The sequence below is a fragment of the Oratosquilla oratoria genome, chromosome 5 (assembly GCF_046742065.1).
Source record: "Oratosquilla oratoria isolate Oo_2021 chromosome 5, ASM4674206v1, whole genome shotgun sequence".
Taxonomy (NCBI): Eukaryota; Metazoa; Arthropoda; class Malacostraca; order Stomatopoda; family Squillidae; genus Oratosquilla; species Oratosquilla oratoria.
The window spans coordinates 36,021,112-36,041,147 of NC_134781.1; the positions used below are offsets into that span (position 1 = coordinate 36,021,112).

Here is a 20,036-nt window from a genome sequence, read left to right on the forward strand (position 1 = left end):
AAACGAGTTTTGAGGATGGGCACCAGGGTGATAGTTCTGTCGTCCGTCTTGTAGAACCACCATTGGCGACTCGTCATAGATTCCTGGTCACAAACAAAATATTAGCAATATAATGGCATAAATTATCTCCACTATTATCATTGAAGACCAAACTGTCAATGGGTGGAAGGGTATATTGTAAAACAAGGACAATCTTTCACACAGTGAAAGTGTGTTATGTTTATCTACAGAATTCGTGAATTTGAAATTAAAAAAACCGCTAAAGCAGTCATTTTTAGATCAGCTGTTATATTCAAATTAATCTGAACACAATTTTATATCTACTTGAAGCTAGAATAAATCTCTGATGGTAAAATTCTAACTAGAAATATCCAGTTGTTTCCTGCATCTGTCTATTAATTTTTCAGAAATATTTGTGTTGGGTTTGTTTACAAATACTAGTCATACAAAAGGAGAAGTGAATTCGAGTTTGGCCTATATGGGGCAGGGTCAAGGTCGTTTTCAGCAGAACCCGAGAGGGATTATGTTGGATTATGATTTCAGAACAAAGGTAAGTAACGAATTGCCATGACATCAGTTAATATTGTAACAACGTCATAAACAGCAGCTTTCCACGACTCATGAAATGGCGCTGGCCATTGTTTATGATAAGAGAAATATGTTTTTTTTAATAGACTCAAGAGATAACCACAGTGACAAGCTCAACAAGGTAATGTAGATCGGTAGAATGTAATTTGTTTAAGCAAAATTGTCTGATTACCGAAGTGACTATTTCATTTGAGAGTCCGTGGCATGTCAGATCATAATTCATTGTATAATCTGTCTTTGCACTCATACTATACTGTCTACTCAAATTATAGGAAAATAGAGGGATACACATTAAAAATAAATTCAGGGTCAAGATCCATGAGAATGTACAAGCATGATAAGTAAAATCTGATTATAGTAGACATCATTAACCAGGTACAGTATTGAGTATAGCTCAGTAAATAGTTTCACCTTTTCCCCTGTTCTTTAATAAGAGTTCCATTTTTTATTCGTTTTCAGACTCAGTAATATATTGAAATTTAATATTAGCAATGTCATATTTGTGAGTGAAATTTCGTGTCAATATAGTCGTAGACCCATTCCTATGTTAACATGCCATGATCTATTGTTGTATGGAGCGTTTGTGATTTGTGTTACACTTTTGATACAAAAAAGGGTAATAATACATCAATATTTTAGATATTTTCTTGGCGGGAACCAACTTAAAAAAATATTGGTAAAAGCTATGGAAAAACTAACGAAGTTGTGTAGACTCCTTTAGACACCATCTTTGTTTTGATAGATTTGGAGGTCAGAGAGGATATACCATCTTTGTTTTGATAGATTTGGAGGTCAGAGAGGATGACAGCCTGATGATGTCTAGAATTACAGCTACTGCATTAATAAATATAGGTTAGGTTGAATAAGTAGGTTAGGTTAAATAAGTAGGTTAGATCAGATAAGTAGGTTAGGTAGGTAGGTTAGGTTGGGTTAGAATAGATGAATCTAGCATACTTTAATATCTTTGACCTCCACCTCTACCAAAACAAAGATGACATCTCAAGTAGTCAAAGCGGCTATGTTTCTTTGAGTATAGCTTTTATAACTGTTTCTATAATTAATTTCTGCCAAGAATAATGTATATTACATTGGTGTATTATAATATACAAAATTATTATTTAATTTTCTATTACTATATTGTATAAATGTGCACTTATAAAAAATTACCAAAAAAAAAAAGGACACACACTTGTTATGGTGTTGGTTATATAAACTACAAGGTTGGATAAAACTCTTTGTTGCCTTGTTATACATACATATACCAAGGCATTTTCCCCCTTACAAGGGAGGTAGCCAAAAAGGAAAAGGCATAAATTCATTCCCACCCATTCCATCCCTGAATACACTCCACACCCCCCCTCTTATCTTAGCACCTCCTGGATGACGGGTCATCCCTGCACCTTGTCCACTGCCCTGCATCAGAAGCAGTGTCACAAGACACAGCACATCCACAGCAAGGCCACTTCATTAAATCGGCATCCCCCGTCTCCGTCCCCCCATGCATAAAAGGAGAAGACGGGGAGGAAACCCTTTGGGCTGCATCAAATTTTGCTCACACATACTACCTCACCCTCCATCCCCCCGCCCATTCCACCTCATGCATCACAACATCATCCATACACAACCATTCTCCATTCACCCCTGTCTTCTGTCCTCTCCCGTCCTTCCTCAACAGACATTCCCCTCTTCCCCAAAGCCCCCTTCACCCCATCCATCCACCTCATCCTAGGACGTCCCTTCATGTTCACTCCCTCCACATCTACCTTCCATACTTCTTTTACTAGTCTTTCTTCACTCATTCTTTCCATGTGTCCAAACCATCCTAATACTCTTTCATCAACCCTATCTCCCAGTTCCCTTTCCACCCCTGTTCTCCTCCTTACCTCCTCATTTCTCACTCTATCTAGCCTAGTAACCCCCATCATACTTCTCAGACACCTCATCTCAAACACATTCAAACTCCTTCTCTCTTCCTCTCTTATGTTCCATGTTTCTGCCCCATACAGTGCTGTTGGCACAATCACTCCTTCATACAATCTCCTCTTAGCATTCATTCCCAAATGTCTATTTCTCATTACACTTTTTAATCCACCAAGGCATTTACTCGCTTCTCTCAATCTACGTTGCCTTTTTATGGTATGCTTAAAGGGAAAACTCCGATTGAAAAGTGGAGAAAGGAAGCTTGGATACACACAATCCAAAGAGAAGACTGGAAGACTTGGTCCTATGTCTAGATTTGAAAAGCCAAACTGTGGAGAGCACAGACATGATCTGGATTGACATTTTTTTGTGGATGCTCTCCTGGAACAAAGTTAGCAGGTGTTTGCAGCCGGCTTGTTTAATATGAAGTGTACTGCTGCCTCTAGCTTGAAGAGATATGCTGTCACATGACTGCAGCGTGAGCCTAAGCCTGCCATGCATGTACAGTTTCCATTGAGAACCCAACCATCATCCTTGTCCTCTTCAATATGAGTCAAATTCTTGCGCTCAGCACCGTATGCTAAATGTATGATGCATCATACTACTCGCATTATAAAATATTAAGTCACTGTTGTATTACTTGTTTTCTCACTCTGAGTAATAATAAACACAGAAAATGTAATCAAATCAGTTCACAGAATTCGGGGGTCACTCAGCTACAACTACAAAATGAATATAACCATGATGCTGATGTTGGTGTACTTGTATACCTAATCACACCTCATGATGCCTCTGTAGTCGTCATCATATCAGAGGTTAAAACACCCAAGTCTTATATAGTACTGTCTTAACACCTTGGCATTGATTACATAGTTCTTGCAGAATGAAAGAAATACAAAAGTTTGCATCTTTGAATCAATCAGCTTATAAACTACATCATTACTTATCAGAATCTCACAAGTCATATTTTTTTAGTTATTCAAGATTCAAAATTAATGAAAATTTAATTTGAGAATGTGAATATTCATATCTTCAGTTGAGCATGATTTTTCAAAACGTTCTTTTAAAAGTTATGTAAATACAGTAGAAGCATGGCCTAAATTACAGAGAACTTTAACACATAACTCAAATTACTTCTGACTTGATGAAACAAAATTGGCTGCTGTTGGTAATTTGATGATAATGACAGTCCTGGATGTGACTGGCAGCAATGTAAATATAAACTTTTAAGGACTTGCATGCTTTCATGGACTCCTTTGTGAAAATGCTTGGCTTTTCTGCAAGGTATTCATTGACATCTCTCCATATTAGGCCTGGTAGTTTTGAAATATCATTTACCCACTCATCATCACGCAAAGAGAAGGGGTCAGGAAGTTTCTCTCCATTATTATGAGTCGGTTTTGATATAATGTTGTTTATCTTCAAGTTCTTTGAAGTAAGTGGAAGGATACCATACAGTTTCATGCAGTGTTTCTTGTTGATCTCACTGCCTTGCATCGTCCATTGCCTCACAGTATGCACACACATGTTTACAACAACATTCCTACTCCATGCAAGAAGAGGTCTATTGCCTCACAGTACGTGCAGATATGTTGTTTGCAACAGAGCTCCTACTTCATGCAAGAAGGGTTCTATTGCCTCACAGCATACGCACACATATTTACAGCAGAATTTTTATGTCGTGCAAGAAGGTGTCTATATATTTACTTGTTCTTTACCAGTAACATGCAAATGCATTTTTCTCCTCTTTCTTTATTGCATTTCAAAGATAATGGTTAGGTTAGGTTAGGAGCTATTGGACAATATAAGTTTCATGTTAGATATCTGTATTTCTAGAATTTTACTTATTCACTGTTTTACAGTTTTATCTTTTTCAACAGGGCCAGGTCCATCAAAATGGTGCTCTGCAGAACCATGCGCATATAGTACAAATCATAGAGCAAATCTTTGTAAATCTCTAATCTCAATTGCTTTATTTCCAAACAGATTGAATATTTACCTAAGCACAAGTTAAAGTCTCAGTACTAATATCTATGACCAATGATAGCTGCTAAACTCAGAATCTCAGCATCCAGCGGTTTACAACATCCAGAGTTTACTCTGTTCAATATCTGGCCATTTTTGTCTTAGACTGTTGATACACTTATTATAGGCTGAAGAACAGCTCCTAGTTTCATGATTTTTGGAGCAGATACCACTTACTATACTGATCCTTAAACTTTGTTACTCTCCATGTGACCAAACCTTTAACACTAGAAACAAGTTAGTACGGTGGTATCTCTATTTACATGATTAATCCATTCTGTACACCTCCGCATAAATGGAAACGCTATTTCCCATTGAAATCAATGTTAATTCAATTAATCCATTCCCAACTTCAAAAAAGTCTACTTTTTCCCTCTGATATAATGAAGCCTGTCTCCAAATGGACATAAATAGGTATGATTATGATGTTCCTGCAACATTAATGCCAAAAAATCAATGTTAAAGACCACTTACGAGGTAAAAAATATAATGAAAAAAATCTTTTGTACGTACCAATGGTAAGGTTTGCAGCTGGTGTAGGGGGATGGGAGTGAGGAGGTGGTGGAGTGGTGGGGGCTTACTGACCCCCCTCTGAAGGAGGAGGTGCTCCTTTAGTTGGAGCAGCACCCACATCAGGGAGCTGTTGTTTGGCACGAGGCTGGAAGAACTCTGTGATGGTTGCTTTCTGGCGCCGTATGTGCAGGATTTGGCGGTAGTGAGGCATGACCAGTTCATTGAACTGGCCTGCAACACGGCTCACTAGCGTCTGGTCTGGGTGTGTGACCTCCACAAAATCCTAGAGCTTCCTCCACATTACACAGACCTCCTTCACCTCCTCCAGGATGGGCCCCTGAACACGATTGTCGTCTCCCTCAACCTCTTGCTTTTCCTGGGCAAGTTGGGCAACCTGCTCCTGATGCAGCTCCTTCAGCTCCTCGGTGGTCAGTTCATCCTTGTACTCCCCTACTAACTCTTCGACATCCACATCTTCCAGCTTCAGGTGCAGGTCCCTCCCTAGTGCAACGATGTCTGAGATGACTGATGGACCAGCAGGCTCAAAGCCCTCAAAGTCCTGCTCCCTGTCAAATTATGGCTAAAGCTTCCACGCTGCCTGTAGAGTCCTGATGCTAACCCGCTCCCAGCTCTTGCTAATCATCTTGACACAGTGCAAGATGTTGAAGTGGGACTTCCAATATTTTCACAGGGTTAGGTCTATGTTGGTGGTAGTGTTGAAGCAGCAGCATTCAAACAGAGCAAGCGTGTACAGCTTCTTGAAATTAGAAATGACCTGCTGGTCCATTGGTTACAGAATGGAAGTGTTGTTCGGAGGCAGGAATTTAATTGTGATGAAATCCAGGTCTTGGGGAAGACGTGTCTGCATGTTGAGAGGATGTGCTGGGGTGTTATTCCACAGCAGGAGGCACTTCAGTGACAGTCCATTCCCCTGATATCAGGGCTGCATGCCCCTTCAAGCCACTCCTGGCACAGCTGTCGGGTTGCCCACGCCTTCGGGTTGGAATGCCACATCACTGGAAGTCTGCTCTTCAGGATGTTGTTCCTCTTGAATGCTTGTGGCGTCTCCGAATGATACACTACGAGCAGCATGATCTTGCAGTCGCCGCTCGCATTAGCACACAACATCACTGTAAGCCTGTCTTTCATAGGCTTATGCCCCAGCAAAGCTTTCTCCTCAGCAGTAATGTAGGTGCTGTTAGGCATCCTCTTCCAAAAGAGCCCTGTTTCATCACAATTAAATACCTGCTGTGGCAGGTAACCCTCATGACACACCAGCTCCTCAAACTCCTTGACAAACGCCTCAGCTGCGTCCGTGTCCGTGCTTGCCGCCTCACCATGCTGTGTCACTCTGTGGATGCCCATACATTTCTGAAACTTCTCAACCACCCCCTACTGGCTGTAAAGGGCACTGAAGGCGGTATAAGCTGGCCACTGGTACCAGTCTGTTGCCGCTACAGGTTGGCATACACTTGGCGAGCCCTTGAACAAATCATTTCCTCACTCAAGCTATCATTCTTACGTTGTTTCTCCTGTATTCAGACAAGCAATAACCTTTCCACCTCGTCCAACAATGCTGGCCTCTTATGTGTGCTCACATACCTTATACCCTTAGACACATTAGATGACAGAATTTTATCTTTATTTAAAAGAATGGTTCTTATTGTTGACTTGGCATACCAAACTCTCTCACCAGCTTACACACGTGTAAACCTGGAGCAGCTTTGGCAATCCCTTCCCTCTTTTTCTCAGTTGTGATGCTGGATTTCTTAAGAGCACCAGCTTCAGTAGGACTTCTCACCTGTTTTGGAGGCATTTTAAAGGCACAAATAGTACAATACAAAGGGGTAGGCACCAAGAGAAGGACCAATTGTGCTTACAACAAACAAAGATGGCGGGAGGAGACACAACACAGGGCGTGAATGGTGACATCAGGAAGATGGCGGTGCGGGATTTGATTTTCCGCGTAGTAATGGACACCAATGTGCCTGCGTAAATATAAATTTTCTACATAAATAACAAGATTTTCCCCATAATTTGACCGCATAAATAGAATTTTGCGTACATAAGGGCATGTGTAAATAGAGGTACCATTGTACATGATATCTATCAAGCATGACATACCTTCCTCACTGAACCATAACTTTGTCCCTATTATCATTAATCACTTTCCTAATAATGGGTGTACACTTAAATTCATAGATGGCAGTCCACCATGATTTCTTTTTCTTCTTCTTCTTCCTAGTACAAACTTCTTTTTCTGCATGAAGAGATGGAGAGAGGGGGGGGGGGTTGCCAATATAATGAAGTGGTCTTGCTGTGGATGTGCTGTGTCTAGTGACACTGCTTCTGACCCAGGGCAGTTGGTGAAATGCAGGGATGACCTGTCATCCAGGAGGAGCCAAGATAAGAGGGAGGGAGGGGGGTGGATGGGAGTGGAGTATGTGGGGATGGAATGGGTGGGGTGGATTTTATGCCTTTGTTTTTGGCTACCTCCCTTGTAAGGGGGAAAAAGCCTTTGGTATATGTATGTACAAACTTGAGTTTTGCGTTCGTAAAGAGCTCCATGTTATCGGAAAATTTCAAACACTGGACTCGGAGTAACAGAATTTACTACCGACGTTTCGAATCCTGCCCGGGGTTCGTCTTCAGGGTTATACAATGTCGGCAAAAGGAATCAATTAGATAGTGTACCGGTGTATCCAGTTACTCCGAGTCCAGTGTTTGAAATTTTCCGATAAACTTGAGTTTATTCCTAACATCAGATATAGATTTCAAGCATACTTTTCTTGCAATGAATGACTCCAGTACAAATACTCATCACTTTGAACATTACAGATCGTAATTTTTGGTTGGAGTTTGTAAACTTTTTTTGCTACCACACCTTGAATACAATTTTGAATTAACATTGCTGCATCATCACTGATGTTTTCACCCTCAAAATGAACAACAACATTACCACCAAGGGAAAATCGGATGTCAAGAATAGGTATTTTAGTAGGATGGTAGCCTTTTTTAAATTTCTTTTCCTCTCTTTTTCTTTTTGGAGTTAGGATTTTTGTTTTGTTTTTTGTATTTCTTTAGAAATGCACACCTACATGATATATCAATAGAGAATTGAATATTCATTTTGTAAATTATAATACATCAACATGATACATGTATTTCTTGGCAGAAATCAATGATAATATAAAACCTTGCTTAAAGCAAATACACTGCTGAACAGAGCTGTGGTGATAGCTTTGAGATGCCATGTTGTTGTCTGTCTAATTCTGTCAATGTCAGTTTGATGATGGCGTTGATGTTGTGTACCAGGTGCTCTTTCACTCCAAGTGACATCACCGTGCTACATATTTTTAAAACGGTACTATGGAGCTCTCCGTCTGGGGTATTGGCTGCATGTTATTGTGGGGTTAAAAGCTGCTCAGTAGCATACAGCTGATACTTTAGGGTCTATATGGGGCACCCCTATGGACCAAAGCCACACATCATTTTGTCTGTGATAGAGGAAATCTCTATTCATAAAGAAATGATGATACTTTATTATACCACTTCTCTGAATATTCATTACCCCTTTTTTTTACCAAACCTTGTGGTGGGGGAGAAGAATACTGCCACCAAGTGTTCCCACTTGAGTTGTAAAAGGTGACAAAAATGGGATGGGGATAGGACTAGGCATCCCACTCTCTGTAGTCCGGAAGGGGGCATTCCTAAAAAAAGCAAAGGCATAAGAGGGTTTGGGAGGAGTTTTCCAACCAGAATCCTAAGGTTATCATCTTTTAATGTACATGGATGTAGTACAGATGAGAGTAAAAGGGAAGAGATAGGCAATATGTTTGTGAGAAGAAAGATGGATGTGTTGGGATTGAATGAAATCAAGTTGAAAGGGAGGGGCGAGTTAGAGTTTGGAAGTGTAGTTGGGAGTTGTGTGGATTTTTCAGAAACTGCTGAATTGGAAGTAGCTCCTGATGAAGTGTAGAGGTCCATGTTTTACTGCAGTGAAGAAGTGATGAAAGCAAAGGAGCTGGAAGTACAAAATTGTAAAAAAAAAAAAAAAAATATATGAGGAGGTGGAGGACAGAAGACAGGAATTTATATCTGTGCAGTGGGTTATCACAGAAAAGGTGAAAGATGGAAGCCCTATAATCAAGACATGCCATGTGGCAAGGAGTTTTGAGGAGGACACATCTGGCTTTAGGAAGGACTCCCCAGCTTGTTCTAAAGAATCTATCCAATTGGCTCTGGCAATGGCTTCTGCATTTGGTTGGGAGTGTCACAGCCTGGATGTGAAGTCAGCTTACCTTCAGGGCAACTACATAGAGCAAGAGGTTTACTTGCATCCTCCCCAGAATATTATAGTGGTCAGCTTTGGAGACTGAAAAAGATGGTGTATGGTCTTTTACTCTAAAGTATATAAGGCATCAGATAACAATGATAATTACAATGATATTTACCTTGACTTTAACAAAGTGTTCGACAAAGTGCCACACCAGAGACTACTAAATAAAATCAAAACCCATGGCATAGGAGGAAAATTGTTAGAATGGATTAGAGCTTGGATTAGTAACAGAAAACAGCGGGTCACCATAAATGGAGTAAAATCTAGGTGGGACAGTGTTATTAGTGGAGTTCACCAGAGCTCAGTTCTGGGTCCCTTGTTGTTCACTATGTACATAAACAACTTAGACGATGGGATAAATAGTGATGTTAGTAAGTTTGCAGAAGACACTAAAATAGGACGCCTAATTAGATCAGGAGACGACACAGAGATTCTGCAGGATGATCTTAACAAATTGTTCACATGGTCAGTGAAATGACAAATGAACTTCAATATCTCTAATTGTAGTGTGTTAAACGTAGGGCTACACAACCCCAAAAATAGATACAGCTTAGATAACATGCTTTTAGAGAGAACTGAGTGCGAGAGAGACTTGGGAGTTCTAGTGAGTTCAGACCTTGAAACAAGGAAACAGTGCATAACGCCAGGAATAAAGCTAACAGAGCATTAGGTTTCATTGCTAGGACGGTAACGAATAGAAGTGCAGAGGTAATTATCAAACTCTAGCAATAGTTAGACCCATCCTTGACTATGCAGTACAATTTTGGTCTCAGTCCTACAGAATGGACATCAATTCACTAGAATCAATAGAGAGAAGAATGACCAAAATGATACATGGACTCAGAAATTTGCCGTATGAAGAGAGGCTTATGCACCTTAACTTACACTCTCTGGAAAGACACAGAGTGCAGGGTAATCTAATAGAGGTGTTCAAGGGTGATGCAAACAAGGTCATCATATTAAGATAACAGGGCAGGACTCGCAGTAAAATTTAAATTTAAGAAGGAAATAGGCAAGAATTGGTTTACTAAAAGGGTGGTCGACGAATGGAATAGACTTAGTAACCATGTAGTAAGCGCTGAAACTATCAGTTGTTTTAAGAAACAGTTAGACAACTTTATGGATGGGGATGACAGGTGATGATTGATATGGAGCTGCCTAGTGTAGGCCTTATAGTCTCTTGCAGTCTCCTTCATTCATGTTCTTATGTTCTATGTGACACAGTGAGAGGATGGTACTTGCGTGTCAAGAGTAAGCTACTGTGTCAGATGTGTCCACTTGAACCATCCTTGTTTACTTGGTATTATGGTGGTGAACTTCATTGTATCATATGTGTATATGTGGATGATTTTCTTTGGTTGGGCACTGGTGTTCCAGAAGGTTATTGATGTTCTTCAAGGAGAGTTCTATATTGGGAGCATGGCATCATCTACCTTCAAGTACATAGGTTTGGAAGTGGACACTACAGCTGAAGATATAATGGTTGGCCAATATATCTATGCCAATCTGCTCACACCATTGAGTTTGGGATGTCATAGGTTGGCAGCCAAATCCAGTGAGCTGTCGGACAATGAGAAGAAAGAATTCAGTGCTTTGATTGGTCAACTGACACAAATGAGACCTTTGTTGTGTGTGAACTGAGCAGACATTATAAAAATGGATCACAGTGGCTAAAGCTGTGAGACTCTAAGATTATCAACTGAGTTATGGATGACCATTTTTGCTTGCTGTTTAGAAAGCTGTCAACTGTAGAGGACTGTATAATCGAGTGCATCTCAGACGCTTCCTTTGAGAACCTGTCTGATGGTGGCTCCCAGGGAGGATTTGTGATTTTTCTCAAGGATGGGGAAAGGAGATGCCTGATTAATTGGCAGTTGAGGAAATTGGGCTCAGTGGTGAAATTCACATTGTCTGCTGAGACCCTGGTGCTCGTTGAGTGCACTGAGGCTGTTTCCTATCTTGGACAGTTTATCAGGGACATTGTCAAATGCTAGACCTTAGTTGTACACTTCTTGGATAACAACAAGAGTTTGGTGGAGGCCTTGAATTTTTCTCATAGTGTGGATGATCGTTGTCTTTGCATTGACATTGCACTGTTGAAGGATATATTGTTGCGTGTGAGATCAGCTCTGTTTCTTGGGTCGGAACCTTGGAGAAACTTACCGGCTGCCTCATTAAGAGGGGGGCCTCAGCCCAGTGTTTGCGAGGAGTCCTCTCAGGTCATTAGGTTTCCTTGGCTTATGAATATTTTGAAAAATGAAAAAAGAGAAAAGACCAAGCATTGTTGGAGTGTACATTGTTGTCATTTGGCTGAGGGCAGCCATATTGGACTTTGTGGTTCAGTGAACAGACACTAGGTGACTGTCTTCTTGAGCTACTATGTGGAGTGTTGGGTCCCCAGTATAAAGGAAGTGGTGAATGGAGCAAGTTTGGTCTAGTAAAAAAAGATGAGAGCAGGTAAGGCACCTGGGGTAGATGGGTGTCATGCGGAGTGCTTAAAAAAGGGAGGTACAGTGATGGTGGACTGGCTGGTGAGGTTTTTGTTTGTCTAAAAGAGGGTAGAGTGCTGGAGGACTGGAGGAGTGCCTGTGTAGTTCCACTTTACAAGGGAAAAGGGGACAAGTGTGAGTGTAGTAGTTTCAGAGGGATCAGTTCGTTGAGTGTAGTTGGAAAAGCATATGGGAGGGTTTTGAGGTTTTGATTGAGAAAATTAGGAGAGGAACAGGAGTAATTGGTGAGGAACAGTGGGGGTTTAGTACAGGTAGGGATTACATGGATCAGATTTTTGTGTTAAGGCTGATATATGAGAAAGATTTAGGAAGAGATATGGATGATTTTTGGGCCTTTATGGATTTGGAAAAGGCTTATGACAGGATAGACAGGAAGGCACTGTAAGAGGAAAGCTCAACTAGAGTAGTCAAGGTTTTTATGAGAGTAGTAGAGCCTGTGTTAGAATTAGAAATGGAGACAGTGAGTAGTTTGAAATAAAGGTGGAATTTGCCAGAGATGTGTTATGTCACCTTGGCTGTTCAATTTATACATGGATGGGGTGGTGTGAGAGGTAAACGCAAGGGTATTGGGCTGGGGGTTGGAGATGGTTAAAGAAAATAGAATAAAGTGGGAGATAAGCTAGTTGTTGTTTGCTGATGACACTACATTTGTGGCAGAATGAGAGGAGGAATTAAGGAAATTAGTGACAGAGTTTTGGAAGGTGTGCGAAAGAAGGAAGTTGAAGATAAATGTGGGTAAAAGTAAGGTGATAAGATGTACAAAGAGATAATGTGGGAACAAATTGGGAGTATTAAGGGAGAGACTGGAGGAAGTGGATAGCTTTAGATACTTGGATGTGAATGTGGTGGGAAAGGGAGGAGTGGAGGTGGAGATAGAATGTAGATTGAGAGAAGCAAGTAAATACCTTGGGGGATTAAAAAGTGTAATGAGAAATGGACATTTGGGAATGGATGCTAAGAAGAGATTGTATGAAGGACTGATTTTACTGACAGCCCTGTATGGGGCAGAAAAGTGGAACATAAGAGTGGGAGAGAATGTGTTTGAGATGAAATGTCTGAAGTGGTATGGATTATTAGGCTGGATAGAGTGAGAAACAAGGAGGTGAGGAGGAGAGCGGGGGTAAAAAGGGAGTTAGGAGATAGGGTTGATGAAAGAATATTAGGATGGTTTGGAGATATGGAAAGAGTGAAGAAAGATTAGTGAAAGAGCTGTGGAAGGCAGAGGTGGAAGAAGTGAACATGAGGGGGTGACCAAGGATGAGATGGATAGATGGGATGAAAGGGTTGTTGGGAAAGCGGGGAATGTCTGTTGAGGAAGGAGGGGAGAAGACAGAAGATAGGGGTGAGTGGAGAATGGTTGTGTATGGATGATGCTGTGATACATGGGAGTGGGTGGGGGATAGGGGTTAAGGAAGTATGTGTGAATGATATTTCGATGCACCCCAAAGGGATTTCTCCCCATTTTCTCTTTTTCTGCATGAGGGGATGGAGAGGGGGATCGCTAATTAAATGAAGTGGCCTTGCTGTGGATGTGCTGTGTCTTGCTACATTGCTTCTGACCCAGGGCAATGGGCAAGATGCAGGGATGACCTGTCATCCAGGAGGAGCCAAGATAAGAGCAAGGGAGGGGGGTGGATAGGAGTGGGGATGGAATGGGTGGGAGTGGTTTTTATGCCTTTGTTTTATGGCTACCTTCCATGTAAGGGGGAAAAAGCCATTGGTATATGTATGTCCTATGAAGCTGAGTTTCATGCTTTTCTTCAAGCTATGAAACTCTCTACACCCCAAAGTCTGATTGGATGCCAAAACTGGCCGTCAACATCCCTAACAACGGCCCAGATAACCTCTAGGATTACAGATACTGCACAACTAAATGCAGGCTAGGTTAGGCAAATTTATCATACTTTAATTTGTTTGACGTACGCATCTATCAAAAAAAGTTAGTGTCTTGTACAACTGTCATGGCTTCATTCATTAGTATATCAATTTTAACATCTTTTTCTGTCATTGATTTTGCCAAACAAAATGTATATTACGATGATGTATTATAATTTACAAAATGAACATTTAGTTTTCTATTCTTATATTTTGTAGGTGTACACTTCTAAAAAGTTACCAATATTTTTTCTTAGAAAATTATTAGAAAATTATTTGCATAAAAAAGTTACTGGAACAAATACCTATATCATTAAATTTCTAAATAAAACTGGCATTTGCTTGCTGATTTTTTTTTATAGTAATCAGTTTCTTTTTTTCTGCTCTGCTTGTAAGAGATTTATTTTTTCTAAGAGTATTCTCAGCAAAGATTATTAGAAACTATAAATGTTTCCTTTTTTTTCTATTTATGTCAATTGTCTGGATGCAATTTTTGTTGGTAAACACTTAGAACAACAGATATTTTTTCCATGTCTTTATCTAGATTTGTATGGATGCAGTAAGAGATACTGTAGTCAGTAAATTCCATGGAGCTTGGATTTTTTTTTTTTCTTTGTGGCTGTTGTTGTTGTTGTTGTCGTTCCCCAGACTGTCTTTCCGAGCAGTCCCGTCTCCCCAAGGAATGCCACTGCCGAAACTGGGTTTTCCCACAAATCCTTTATAGAGTGTATGTTATGTTGTTTGTGTGCATGATTGTGTATAATGCAGTCTTCCATTATGTGTTGTATGGTATGGGGTGAAGTGTTACATCCTGGGCAGCTGTTCACAATGCGGTCATCCAGCCTCTTCTTTATACACATCACATTTACTTTTTTTTTTTTTTTTAAGAAGTTGCCTCAGAATTCAATAATTACAAATTATTTTTTTTTTTTATATAGAATTGCATGTTTTACTTGTGCAATACTAAAAACAATAGTAAGTCCTATATGGTCCTCATAATGTCAGGGCAGATTAATAATGTGTTTGCATGTGTAATTTACATGTTCATGATCCACCCACAACTCTTCCTAAGGTGATTAACAGGTAGCATATGACATTTTTTTCACATGGGATTGCCTCTTTTGGATAAACAGCCCTTGGACCTTCCCATAGGTCTCTTTGGGAAAGAATTTTAGGCTTGTTTGTATTGCATTGTATTAGTATGGCTGATAGTAGTAAGGGAATGGAAACAGTATTTTTTTCCCTTTATGTGGAAAGGAGAAAGAAATGTAATTAAGTTGATAGATGTTCTGGGCCAGATTTGAAGATCAAGTGTCAGGCTATTGGTGCTGTACTGCCAGATGGAGGTGAGGGTGTTGATATCTTTTAAAGATGGACTGCATGGAGGTGATTTTCTCAGTTATTCGTCTTTAAGTACCAGTCATTGGTTCCCTGTCAAAGATTGTGAAAAACAGAAATAAATGGTGCCCAAGAAGACCTATAATGATGGATGAATAAAGTGAAAAAAGCTTTGGATTCACATGGTATGTCAGTAGAGCTGGGGAGAGAGTGCAAGAGATAGGAATGTGAAGAAAGAATCTGAATGAATGAAAGAGTGATGTGACCCAAAAGGATATGCCCCTCACCTGCTCCATAGATAAAGGGCTGAGAGGGAGGAAGGTAGGGTGTTACAGTATGGTGAAGTGGTAAAGTAAACCAGCTTCATTTCTCAGACCCTGTGGTGGAGGACTTTCCCTCACTGTATTGTACTTGATCTAAGCAGAGTGACCAGGAGAAAGGGTGCTGAGATGGAAGGTGTGGGTGAATGGGTCTGTTAGAGTGGATGTGTGCATTGACCTGGCCATCCCTTGTAAGGAAGAAGTTGAGGTCTCTTACAAGAGAAAACGGGCAATGGATTAATTGATTGATAAATGAAAGTGGCAGGTTAAGGGGACCGGCTGGTCAAGAATCGATGAAAATTGGGAAAAAAATTCTATATCTGCGTATGGCAATTGACAGTCTGTATGTGGAGTATTTAATCAAAATTCGCCTTATTTTCGTAGTTATGGCAAATAAACCCCCTCCTCCCCCCAACTCGACCCCATCTCGGCCCTATGATACATATTGGTCACTACAATATATATATTATTGCAATAAATAACAATAATTTGTAATGATTGAGTGCTATTCCTAGTGACTTCTGGCAACTCTGTCTCTGTACCAGAGGTTATATATAGACCCCAGAATGGGTAGATGCCTTAGAAAGCGATAAACAGTAGACAAAAATTGAGTGATACGCTCCACTGCAAGCCACCATCAATCCTTTTGTCATTTGACAAGCTGTTATACTATTTTTGAGATGCCTTGTCCTCGCAAGCAAACCAAACACCTTCAGGAAGCTAAGAAAAGGCAAGAATTACAAAGTAAGCAAGCTATGACACCCTAATGTAATAACCTGCCTAAAATGCAGGTGGGGGACCAGGAGCCAGAAGACAGAGGATTATATGACAGGACATCAACATATATGACTGAATATGAATAGATTTTATTCTAAATATCATCAACATTCAAGCCTAAAAAGCTAAATAAGGAAATGCCATGATATCTTTATTTATATTAGTATGTAGGGGTTCAAAGTTAGTGAAAACTTTGACGGCCCGTATCTCAAAACCTAAGTTTTATACCTTCAAACTTCTACTCCTCCATAACTTCTTAATCAATTTCAATGAAAATTCACACATAATATGTCTAAATCTGCCTGATTGATGAAATAGAATGTTTTTTTTAATATCTGAAAGGGTTAATTTTTGCCAAAAAAATTCCCTATTTGAAGGGGGACGGGGTGGGAAAAGATATAAAAATTAAAATTCCACAAACTAATTACTGTAACTAAAATTTCTCTCTATCAGTTTGAAGGTCTGGATAAGGTCTTTCCACCATATTAATTTCATTCATGTAGAGCAATTATTATAGGAGGAGTAGTCATTTCAAAATTATCAATTTTTTTGAAAGGGAGATGGGGGGGCAAAACATGAAAGGGTTGCAGATTAGTTTTTTTGGGTTAGGAAAGATGTATATGGTGTCCTTAACTCCTGGCATAAATTTCTGTGCAATAACCCAATTAATAAAGATTTTCATCTTTTGATCAGCCGGTCCCCTTAAGTGTGAGTGAAGGATGTTTTTTTGGGCCTTTATGGATCTGGAAAAGGCTTATGACAGGGTAGACAGGAAGGTACTGTGGGAGGTATTGCAGATATATGGGATAGGTGGAAAGCTATTAAGAGCAATCAAGAGTTTTTATGAGAGTAGTAGAGCCTGTATTAGAATCAGAAATGGAGAGATTGAGTGGTTTGGTATAAAGGTTGGACTTCACTAGGGATATGTTATGTTGCCTTGGCTGTTCAATTTATACATGGGATGATGAGAGAAGTAAATGCAAGGGTAATGGGTTGGGAATTGGAGATGGTTAAAGAAAAAGGAGAAAAGTGGGAGATAAGCCAGTTATTTGCTGATGACACTGCTTGTAGCAGGATCAGAGGAGGGATTGAGGAAGTTAGTGACAGAGTTTTGGAAGGCGTGTGAAAGGGAAGTTGAAGATAAATGTGGGTAAATGTAAGGTGATGAGATGTTCAAGGGGAGAAAGTGGCAGCAGACTGGAAGTGAGTATTAAGGGAGAGAAACTGGAGGAAGTGGATAGTTTTAGATAATTGGGTGGAAATGTAATGGGAAAGGATAGAAGGGAGGTGGAGATAGAATGTAGATTGAGAAAAGCAAGTAAATGCCTTAGGGGGTTAAAAAGTGTAATGAGAAATAGACATTCGGGAAAGGATGCTAAGAGGAGATTGTATGAAGGATTGATTGTGGCAACAGCACTGTATGGGGCAGAAACATGGAACATAAGAGAGGAGTTTGAATGTGTTTGAAATGAGGTACCTGAGAAGTGTGATAGGAGCTACTAATCTGGATAGAGTGAGAAATGAGGAGGTGAGGAGGAGAATGGGGGTGGAAAGGGAGTTGGGAGATAGGGTTGATGAAAGAGTATTGGGAAGGTTTGGACACATGGAAACAGTGAGTGAAGAAATATTAGTAAAAGAGGTGTGGAAGGAGTGAATATGAGGGGGTGACCAAGGATTAAATAGATAGATGAGGTAAAAGTTGGCATTGGGAAAGAGGGGAATGTCTGTTGAGGAAGGATGGGAAAAGAAAGAAGATAGGGGTGAATGGAGAATGGTTGTGTATGGATGATGCTGTGATCCATGAAAGGGAGTGAGTGGGGGATGGGGGTTTGAGGGAGTATGTGTGAAAATTAATTTGATGCAGCCCGAAGGGAGTTCTCCCTGTCTTTCTTTTTTTTGCATGAGGGGACTGAGGGGTGTTGCCAATTAAATGAAGCAGCCTTGCTATGGATGTGCTGTGTCTTGCGACACTGCTTCTGACCCTGGGTAGTGGGCGAGATGTAGGGATGACCAGTCATCCAGGGGGAGTTAAGATAAGAGTGAGGGAGGTGGGGTGAATGGGAGTGGAGTGTGTGGGGTAGGAATGAGTGGGAGTTGATTTTATGCCTTTGTTTTTTTGGCCTCCCTTATAAGGGGAAATAAGCATTTGGTATATACATGTATATATATGTACTAATATTTGTAAACAGCATTGTTTAATTGCATCAGTAACAGTCATTGTTGCATTATCTTTGACCTAAGCTATATGACATAGGTCAGGGATGACCCTTCACCCCAGAGATGTTAAATGGTTTTGTATGCTGTTATATAGATTTGCTTCACCATCTTCTTCCAGAGGAGACCTACCTCATTGCAATTAAAAGCCTGCTTCAGCAGGTAACCCACAGAATCCACAAGTTTCCTCAAATCAATGATGAAGTTCTTTGCACCCTTTGTGTCAGAGTTTGCTGCTTTACTGTCTCATAATACTGTGGATGCAAGTTCTTCTTTTTATTTTTTTAACCATCCACAGCTTCTTTGTCCATTGATGCTCCTGACATCCTAATGAGGTTGGTGAAAATCACTTTCACCTTCTCACAAATGATGCTCTCATTATTAGTCACCTTTTATTTGCTTCTCATTGATCCATGTGAGAAGCAATCTTTCAACATCATTGAGAATATGTGGTTGTTGCATAGATATTCTTGTCACTCCTTTTGAAGTATCCATCTTAATCTTGTCTCTGTCCATTAGGATAGTGCAAATCATTGATGTAGGCCAATTGTGTGTACATTCTAGGTCAATCATGCTCACACTTCTTGCTTCTCAATGATTTCATGTTTCACTTTTACAGTGTTGTTTTTCTTATTATTGTCATTTTGTGGAAAAAATGTAGGGTCACAAGCAAAATTAAGATGCTAACACGTACATATACCAAAGACTTTTCCCCCTTATAAGGGAGGTAGTCAAAACACAAAGTCGTAAAAACCACTCCCACCCATTCCATCCCTAACATACTCCATTACCCTCCACCCTTTTCCCTCCTTCTTATTGTGGCACCTCCTGGATGATGGGTCATCCCTGCATCTTGCCCACTGCCCTGGATCAGAAGCTGTGTCACAAGACACAGCACATCCACAGCAAGGCCACTTCCTTAAATTGGCGACCCTCCCCTCCATCCCCTCATGCAGGAAAAGAGAAGCCGGTGAGAAATCTCTTCAGGCTGGTAGCACAACAAGTGCTAAATGGAGACTGATAACTGAGGGGCAGGTGGGAGGAGGGTTACCAGAACTGTTACATTTATAACAAATTTGTAACAATTTGTTCTCTGGTAAATTATTGTACATTTGTTACAATGCTGTCATAAATTGTTACTATTTACATTGTTTAACAAATATTACTGAATTAATGGCAATCATAAAATACTTTAATTATTTACATAAATTAATTTAAAATTTAGAGATCTGTTGTATTTCAAAATTCTGCTAAATGCTGTCAGCTGTATGAAATCCCAATCCAGGGTGGGAGTGAGTCATATGTAGGATACAAGGGGCCTAATTTTGTCTCCTCATGGCTTGTTATGAGAAATGTTGCTTGTTTGTTATGATTTTTTTTTTTTCACAATATTTTGGGCTCGTTATGCGAATCCATCATCATGCAGATCCCTGGATATGCAAGGTGCTCATTAAGTGAGGTTCCACTGTGTGTGTGTGTATATATACATTTATATATATATATATATATATATATATAATATATATATATATATATATAGTGGAGAATGGTTATATATGGATGATGCTGTGATGTATGGAAGGTAGTGGGTGGAAGATGGCGGGGTTAGGGAGTGGT

At 40.1% G+C, this 20,036-nt stretch overlaps 1 protein-coding gene across 3 annotated transcripts in view; it reads left to right on the forward strand.

Annotated features, from left to right (window-relative positions):
- Positions 1-395: 395 nt before the first annotated feature.
- The window catches only part of LOC143025461 (protein GUCD1), a 23,290-nt gene continuing 3,649 nt past the window's right edge, over positions 396-20,036 (forward strand). Inside the window, exon 1 of one of the 3 annotated variants that reach the window (XM_076185151.1) lies at positions 396-550. The gene's annotated coding sequence lies outside the window, so the exon portion shown is untranslated. Of the gene's footprint in view, positions 551-578; positions 710-810; positions 964-20,036 lie in introns of those variants that run through there. The other 2 variants (XM_076185153.1, XM_076185154.1) reach the window with 2 other exon arrangements.